Genomic DNA, 10,000 nt, shown 5'->3' with positions numbered 1-10,000 from the left:
TCAACTCTGCCCCCAGAAGGCTGTGTTCTAATTCAGAAGCTTAAATTAATCTAACCTGCTTAGCAAAATCAGACACTCCATGGTGACACGGAGTCGGAGACTTAGTCAGAAATCGTCATATCTTGGTACAATGAGGAATTTGGCCACGTTACCAGTCTCAACCTTTACTCATAGGCTACCACTCTGGCCATGTATCACCTTTTGCTAAGTCACCTGCTTCCGCATCTCCAGGTGAACCGTAAGGAGGCATGGAGGGATAAGAGGACTGGGTTTTGGCTTTCACCTTGCTGATCCCTGCCCTTCAGCCATTGTTTTAGATGGTCAGCACCCAATCCTCACGTTGGAACATGATTTGGAGATCCGGGCATCGAGTGCTCTTTCAATGACGGCCTAGTCTCAATGGACTAATAGACTTGCACAGTACCGATAACAGGCCCTGGAGCACACTTAGGAAGCAAGCAGGTGATTTATGCTGGACCTATCAATCAGAGTATCCTAAAACTATTTATTTCAACTTATTTAGTCAATAGCTGATGTCCTCCATTTATATGGGGCAGCTGGAGATTTCTGTAGGATGGAACTGAGTTATTTATTTTTAATTTAATTATCTCATGATGAAGTGTTTGCCTTGCATAGAATGTTTTAACTGACCAGTTCAAATAAAAATAAAGTATGCTTTGTTTGTGACATCAATAAACCACCATAAGAGTATGAGGCTCCTTCATTGAATGAGAGAAGGCTTTCACCAAGGGAAAGAATTACAAATCTGGACCTCACTGTTCCTTTACCTAAATGAAAAGGATTGTGAGAAAGAATCCAGAATGTTCTTTCCATCCTAAGGCAATGTCTGGTTTTGATATTACGGGCCCTGCCCAACAGTCAACACCAGGGCCATTTCTGACAGGGCTTGGCCTGGCATGACCTGTCCCCTTTGGGCTCACCCTCCTCCCCAATGCCCACTCCCCAGTCCTCACCATAAATCCCAGGGGGCCCACTGGGCATTCCAGCCTGCTGGCCTCACTCCCCCAAGGCCAGGGCAGACAGAGCCTTTTTCCTTCATGCCCACCTCCTGTTCAGCCTCCCTGGAGCCTGTCCCTGTGACTCACATTACAGCCACTTGCAGAAGGGCGCCAAGGCTAGCTCAGACTGCTGTCCAGGATGACGGAGCCTGGAGTCTTCTCGAGCCAGAGGCACCAGGGTTTCCAGGACATTTGGGGTAATAAAATTGCCTGTGTTAGGACCAGGTCCAGTCAAATCATTCAGTTCTTACTTGTGTGCTCTCTGGCTGTCTCCCCACCCCTCCCAATCCTTGTGTTGCCTTCAGAGCAGGCAGATGGGCAGTGGGTAGGCAGAGCCACGGCAGCCAGAGCCCAATTTTAAAAGGAATCATGTGATGTGTTGTCTCTGACTCTAAATTGGCAGAGTCCTAGCGACCAGCAAGGAAAAACACAAGAAGATGAATCTCCCAAGGAGATTCTAATCCTCAGGAATTGCATTCAGTGTTTAATATAAGAAATGCCAGCCTCTGTTGAGAGGTTTGTGGTGAACACCTTGCCAACATGCCCAGGAAGAAAGATTTCATTTTGCAGATAGGCCGCATGCCTAGAAAAAAGTTTTCTATTTGGGGCGTTTCTTGGGTCACTCTGGACTTGGGGCAAGATTTGCATCTATGAATATCCTTTGCTGGGAGGCAGCATAGAGTTTGGGAAAAGGCTCGTGCTGTCGAAGAGAGCGGCTTCAGGAGAAACCTGACATGGGACTTGCTCATTGACGGGGCAGCTGGGCCTGGTTCCTAGCCCCTAGTTAGGGTCTCTGGGAAAACCTAGTAGAGAGATTCATACCACTTCACATCATAAGCTTTTCCCACAAGGCTGCCACTCCTGGAGACTTCATACATCCCGAGTGCTGGGCAAGCCCATTGGAGCACAGGTTACCATGAGGCTAAACTCCCCTCTCAGGGGGCATGTAGCTAGGCCTTTGCCTGACAGCCTAAAAAGGGTCTGTGCTTTTCCAGGAAGAACAGGAGGGACCAGAATCCCACCCAGGCCCAGATTGCAGGGGAGGGGTGAGGGAAGTACCTGGAATTCTGGGCAAGTGCTGGTTAACATTTCAGATTCCATCCACAGAAGAGCAAATTGAGTTTCCTGCTCTTTGACCACCTGGGCCCCAGCCTTCTTCAGGGAGAGGTCCTACCTCAACAAGAACCAGCTCATTGCTCACATCACCATCCACAGAGCTCAGGAGTTTACCCAGCCTGGCAACTGCAAGGGCTTGGTGTGGGAGGCAGGCTTCAGTGGTTAATCAGCAGCCCCTGATGAACAAGACACCGCTATTTCTAAAATGAAATGCCACAGATAGTCCTCCAAATGTGATCACATTCTCTGGGTGACAACATTCACATATAGGGCAAGAGGCAAAGCAAACAATGAAGATGATTTCTTTGTTTCTCTCAGGACTAGCTCTGGCCACAGCAAACCTGTGATGAGGGCAGGCTTATTCCCAGTTTCTCAATGTCTGCCTACCCCCATTCCCTTTCATCTTCCCAGTCAGCATCAACACACACACATACCTTTTCTCTGTGTTTGTTTCCCCACCCCCTGCTCCCTGACATCTGATGGGGTCTGAGCCCTCAGTGGTGCCCTTGGCCTGCTCAAGGCCCCCACCACCTCTGTCTCACAGAGGGCCTCCCACCTTGAGTACTCCATGCCCTGAACTTCTCCAACTGCCAGAAACTCACTAGCTGTGAGAGCCTAAGGAGTTGTTGGATGTCATGGAGATTCAGTTTCTTCCATTGTTGAATAGCAAATGTAGTATCTTTCTCCTCAGGTCCTGGAAAATATTAAACAAGACAATTGGTATTAATACACAATGGCGTGCACAAGTATGGGGGTGCATGTGTGGGAATGTCCGAGTGCTTTGGCACTAGCTGGCAATGGCCAATGCCCAGAGTTCCCCCAAAGTACCCTCCTTGGCCCTGGGTGCCCAGCCCTGCTCCAGGACTCTTGCAGACCTCCCCATGGATCAGCAGCTGTAGGTAATACCTAGCACTATGGAGGGGCGGGGGGGCTCCAATACCCACTCAGTACTATGACTCAGGTTTGTTCTCCTTGGTTATCTGCCCATGCTATGCCAGTTGTTAAAAATTTGTACTCTCTCCCAGAGACTAATAACCTTAAAAATAAAACTGCCAGTTATTTTACTAGCAAATATGGGTTTATGAAGGACTAGCAGAAAACTGCAATCTAGGCCAGAGAAACTACATCAAAACCATAGACAAGTCCAGGAAACAAAGTAGAGGAATGCTCTTTTCTAGAGAAAGTGGGAGGTTGATAGGGCTGTTAGAAAGGACAAGCCCATTGGAGTAAACTGAGGGTTTCAAGTATAGTGGCTTCCCAGTGGCTGAGTTATGGCTGTCTCTCATTGGCTGGGCTGTTGCCTGGGGAGGAAGAAAGCTTTCCTTTCTCTTGCTGGGGTAGTCAAGTAGGACTGCAAAAAGGTGCAAAATCCACCTTTTCCTATTGGATTAGCAATAGATGAAGAGTGAAAGTGTGTGAGAGCTCCCCATGCTGACTCCATTTTAGTGAGATTTCCTTAATTCATTTTCACAAGATAATGAGTTTGGGTGTGCCTGTCTTGTAAGTTGAGGTATAGACCACATAATTATAAGGTGAGCTAAGGTCCAGAAGAGTAACCCTTTAAACAGTGTAAACTGTTTTCAATCCTTTATTCCCCCAAGGAATGGAGGAAAGGTTTTCTTAGGAACCTGGACATAAGGTGAAAGGAGGGGATTAAGGACACTAATGGGGGAGCAAATTCAGGCTACTTCCTCTACTTTGTCTAGAGTTCTGCTTATCCCCCATCCGTATTTTAGATACCTCAGATTCAAAGTGCAATGCTCCCCTGAAGCAAGCGTCCTCCATCAAGAAGAAAAGAAATGGCCACCGCAGGTGTTTCTGCAGGGTCTCACTTGCCAGTGCTCTATAGCGTGGATCCCTAGATATGTGGGATGGTAGGCATGAGCATCAGATTCAAGACTGGAACCCTGATTCTTAAGACTCAACTCCACAATGATTGTATGCTTCTGTGTGTGTGTGTGTGTGTGTGTGTGTGTGTGTGTGTGTCATTGATTAAACTGCCTGAGTTATTTTGCACTTCCATTGTTGCTCATCTGTGAAATATGGATTAAGTTACCTGCTTAGTGGACCTCACAGGCTGATGAAAGATCAGAAGAGAGCTGGTGCACAAAAAGGCTTTATAAATTGTGAATTGCTTTTCTAACATATGGTGTTATGCTAATCCAATCCATTCAGAAAGAAGCAGAGCAGGGAGCGAGAAGTGACTCAGGAAGCTCAAGACAGGAATGAGGGCTGAAGAGCTAGTCAGCAACCTAAAATAGAATCGTTTGCAGAGCCTGGGGCCAGACTGCAGGGCCAGGCCCGTCAGCAGCTGGCAGGCAAGAACTCCAGGCTGGCAGGGGCCCAGGCTACCTGCTCCCTGGGTGTGGCCTGTGGGGTCAGTTGCCTACAGCCGGAGATGGCTGCCCACGGGCCAGCTCAGTGCCGGCCAACAGCCACTGGCCCCCAGGCAGGAAGTGGAAGGCAGGAATTCACAGTGAAATCACTGTGAATTCAAACAGCTCTCCTTCTCTAGATGTCCCCTTGCTGCCAAATGCTGCCCTGGCCTCTTGCCCATATTCCCTACCAGGGAAATTAGACTGCAAATGAAATCTACAAAGCACGTTGGCCCAGGAGACCACAGGGCCTGCCCATGTCCTCCCGCTCCTGGAGGGGAGCTAGCCCCTGCCCATCCTGTCTGGGCCGAGCTCCAGCCCTTTCGTTCTGAGGCAGGTAACAGACACCTGTATCCACAGGACTAAAGACGAAAAAACTACTGAGGGATTGGGGTCTGGATGCAAGCTGACCTGCTTGGGCGTAACTAGGCAGGGATTTGATGTTTCACAAACAAACACTGGTCCAAGGCATTCCTGCTACTTGCTCTGGCCAAGGAAAGCAAGGTAATAGCTCAAGGAACGGTGACCTCATCAGCAAAGCAGGCTCCCCAGTCTTTCACACAAACCCCACAGCCCCAAAGGACCCAGGAGACTGTTTGTCATGAAAAGTCCCAGAGTGGACTGCCCTGTAGAGTGAGCAGGTGGCCAGTCTGGAAGTGGGCTGGGAGCAGGGAGGAAGCTTTTTTCCTGCTGTCTGGAGAAACCACCATTTCAGGGCAGAGGGGTAGAGGATGGAGGCTGGAGGTGGGAGTGGAGGGAAGCATTTCCACCTCAGGGTCCTCCCTCCTGCCACAACATAAAGAAACCAAAACGAAGCCAAGGCTATTTGTCATTTCGGCTCTCTCAGGGCCCTGGCCAGGATCTGAGCCATCAGCGAGCTGCTTCAGCGGCCTCTGGGGAGCCGGGTGCTGCTGAGACCATTCAACCTGGTCCTGTTTCCCTTCTCCTGCCTGCTACTCTGTTTGCCCTCGGGATGTGGGGAGAGGTGGAGATTGGGGAAAGAAGTAGGAAGGGGAGAGGAGAAGGGATGCCTGGCTGCTCTGACTCTTTATTCTCTACTCCTCCAGCCTGAGGAGAGGAAGGGCAGAAAGCCACCCTGGCTTCAGAAACGGGAGAAACTCACTTGCAGTTAATTGCCCAGGGCCTTGTGCCAGGCACTACCCGAAGCCCCAGGCTAACCTACCTTCCCTGGCCCTCCAGCAATGTGTGGTAGACTTCTTTATGTTAAGATAAATGCAGGTGTATTAATAGGAGCAAACACTTCTTGGGTATTTAGCACGTGGCAGGCACCGTGCTAAGTGCTTAAAGGGCCTGGGCTCGTGCAATATTCCAACAGTGCTATCGAGTTCTTTCCTTCACTCTCTCCATTTACAGAGGCTGAGAGAGTTCACAGCGTGTCCGAGGCCACGTGGCTATGGGTGGCCGACCTGGACATACACCCCAGCAGTCTGAGCCCAGAGCCCACCACAGGTAGAGGTCCAGTTTGTACAGTGCTCTCAGGGGCCTCCCTCGGGACAAATGCCATGTGCCCCAGCACATGGGGCTTCTCCACACAAATACACTTGCCTTGTAGCTTACCTTGAAGGGGCAGCTGCCCAGAGGAGGCAAAATTCACTCAAATACTGCAGTTAAAGCCCGAGGTGTCTTTGGACATGTTGTAGCCAACAACAAGATAGATTTTATATATATGTATATATATAATACATATATATAATATGTATAATGTATATTATACATATATAATATATGTAATACATAATGTATATTATATATACATTATATATAGTTATATATAATGCATTATATATATTTATATATGCATTATATATTTATATATTATATATTATATATAATATATATGCATTATATATTTCATATAAAATATATAATATATAATATATAAATAATATAATATATAATATAAAATATATATAATATACATTATATACATATAAACATATACATATATACATATAAAATATACATATTTTATATAAAATATACATATTTTATATAAAATATACATATTTTATATAAAGTATGTAATATATATAATGTATTATTTGCTATAGAAAGTAAAACCATATATGTATTCATTCTTCCTCCTGCTCTTCCCTGCCTAAACAGCTCAGTCCTAAAGTAGTCTGGCCCAGCAAAGAAGCCTAGGCCTCCATGCAGGGTGAGAGGGCAGAGCCACAGTGACCCAGACAGAAGGCAGGCTGGATCCTTTTGAGATAAGGACACCACTGGGACAACTGGAGAAACTCAAGTGGGATAGGCAGATAGATGGCCGTTGGGTATCCTTGTGAGCTTCCTGATTGGGTGGGTCTGTTGGGGTTTTCGAGGGGAATGTCTTTGTAGGGGGGCATATGATGCCAACAACTTACTCTTTTAAAATATTTTTCATTACTAGTTTTACCTTTTCATTTACTTTTTTTCCTTCCCCTAAGATAGCAGAAGAGAGGTTCTGTTGTACACATGTTAGATTCAGCCACAAATGAAAACAGAATTAGTCTTGAAAGACACAGGTCCAGGGCAAAGGACCAGAATGGACTGTTTTGGTGTAAACAAGGTGAGTCTCTCAAAAGTAGATGCATGTTCCAGATCCATTGAGTCAAGTTCTAGAAAGTAGGCATGCAATCCAACAATTTGTACCAGTGTCCCTGGCCTCTGGCTTTCCTTATTTCTGCTGCAGCTTCCATGAGGGCGCAAGCTAATGGTTTACTTGGATTTTTGCCTTGTCTTTCTTCTGGTTCACTTCAGTCTACACATTTGCTCCTTCCTCCATTTGGCTCTCACAGTGCAGTGCAGAGGTTTCCAAGAACATGGTGCTAAGGCCAAGAGATTCCCTTTTCATTTACTTTTAATTACTTTTTTTTTTTTTTAAGATTTTATTTATTTATTTGTCAGAAAGAGTGAGCACAGGCAGACAGAGAGGCAGGCAGAGGCAGAGGGAGAAGCAGGCTCCCTGACGAGCAAGGAGCCCGATGTGGGACTTGATCCCAGGACCCTGGGATCATGACCCGAGCCGAAGGCAGCCGCTTAAGCAACTGAGCCACCCAGGCGTCCCCCCTTTTCATTTACTTTTAAAACAAATTAGTAATGCATATATATGCTCGCATTGTGGAGAAACATCAAGCAATACCAAAGTTAGCCACTAAGAAATGACTAGGGCATCCTTCCCTCCCTTTCAATATCAGTGCCTTTTTCAGAAGCCACCAGTATTATCAAGGTGGTATCTTCATAGAATACAAATATGTAAGGGAGAGAATAAATCTTCAAGCTGTCATTGCGAGAAAAAAAAATTGTAACTATTTGAGGTGATGGCCGTTAACTAAGCTTATCATGCGAATCGTCTTCCAATGTGTGTGTGTGTGTATATATATATATATCACATCATTGTGTTACATATCAGCTATATCCCAATAAAACTAAAAAAAAAATCCAAGAAAAAAGTTTGAATTCTTACTATAAAAAAGAAAATGTTGTTGTTAAACTTCCATTACGTGAGTCGCTGAAGTCAAAAAAGGTTAATAAAATATACTTTGCTTTTGAAAAAAAACCAAATATATAGGCAATTGATTTTATATGGTACAGAAGAAAGAGGTTATTTGCATTGTGCTTTCAATTTCTCTATAAGTTTGGGACTGTTTCAAAATGTCTTAAAAATTCACAAGAAAACACACACAAACCAAACATGAGCCTCAAAAGAAAATCTGCTCTCATGCTGGGGACCCCCAGGGCCTATCTCTGGGGTCTCCTGTTATTAGAAGCACTAGTGTAAGGAGTTTTGGGGAGTCTGGGCACACCCAGGCCACACTGTCCAGAAATACCAGGTGCTCTGTGCTCCCCAGGGAGGAGTGGGTTCCCTCCTCGTGGATATATGCTCCCTGGGTTGCTTCACACCCTCCAGCCTCTACTGGGGAGTTCCAGCAGAAGAGGTAACATAAGCAGCAGTACTTTGACCTTCAAGTTCTCACTGCCTAGACCCTATACCCCTGCCTCCACCCACCATTCCCACAACAAACAGCTCCCACAGCCCTGGCCTGCAGGGGTTCATTACACTTTATTGATTGCAATAGACAATCAGTCTAAAGAAGAAATTGTCACTTTGCTCTGGGTTTCCTCTCTGAAGGCAAGGACTTCTCTGGAACTAGTTAATACCAATCGAGAAAAGGACAGGGAGGGAGGGAAGTAGGAGAATGTGCCAAGTGTAATTGTGGTGTCCTCAGCCTGGGACTGTCCTGGCTCCTGGGGTGTCATCCCTATACACTCGTGCACCAGGAAGATGGCACCTACCTGCTCCTCTGGGTTCAGGGCAAAGGGCATGGCTATTTCCCACATTTCTGGTTGTCTTTTCTGTTGGATAGTCTTTCATTTTAAGGACCAAGGGAAGGGTAGAAACTCCCGTGTGCCTGGCCAGAACCACAGTTAATTTTCAGAGGGAGGAAATGCTGTCTGATGTTCCAGCCTATTACTCAGCAGGTGAGCTGATTGCGAAAGACAGTGGTTGTGGTCCCAGTGTCCAGGGCAACGGCACAAACAGTGTGGGGGGTGTTCAGGTCAGTGCCCTGGGCTCCCTCACATAAACTTCCTGCATCATGCATGCTGGGAGCAGGCAGGGCACAGAATAAAACAGGTAGGCTTCTTGATGTGAGAACATTTCCCCAGCCTCAGAACATTTCTGGGGCTCTTAATGCAGTGAATGCAGTGAATAAAAAAACCACGGACCTAATTCCTACCCAGGTCAATTGCATAGGACCTCCAGAATGACAGCCCCTCCCTCACATGAAACCTGAATTTGTGACAGGGGTGTAAGAAGCATATTCTCCTCCACAATTTAATAAGGAGTTTTGAAATGCAATCTCTGCCTTCCTGTGAGACACACACACACACACACACACACACACACACACACACACAAAGCAAAAGTTATCCTAAGGAAACACCAGATTTCTCAGGGCCTATATTGGAATTACTGGGCAAGCAAGAAGAAGAGGACGTTAGGAAATACGAGCTAGCGGAAGTGAGCTCAGGGAATCGGATGTGAGAATTCGTGACGGCAGTCAGAAAGAGAAAGAGAAAAGACCAGGAGTTGAAAGCAGCTTAGAATCAAAAAGCAGGATGACTTCAGAGAGGAGGAACTGACCATTCAGCAAACTGGGCTAGACATGGAGAATGCAAGTTGAGAAGACGGTCCTTGCTCTTAAAGACTGAAACAGTCTCGTGGAAGACACTAACAAAAACCCATTTGAAAACCACATGATCCAAGTCACAGTTGAGGCATTTAGAGGCTAAGGGAAAATAAAGGAGTGAAGATCTGACTGGGGAAGTCAGGGACATTTAAGGTGGTTATTAAAACGATGAGGATATGTTTTTGCCAAGAAAGGGAAGGTGCTGAGTGCCTTCCAAAGGTAAGTCAGTCACCAAAACTTGAAGGAAAGGGCAAAGAAACCAGTTCAGGGAGACTTCTTATACTGTGAGAGCAGG

The sequence above is a fragment of the Martes martes genome (genome assembly GCF_963455335.1).
Source record: "Martes martes genome assembly, chromosome: 4".
Classification (NCBI taxonomy): Eukaryota; Metazoa; Chordata; class Mammalia; order Carnivora; family Mustelidae; genus Martes; species Martes martes.
The sequence above is the reverse complement of the archived record's forward strand: the minus strand, read 5'-3'. Positions refer to the sequence as shown.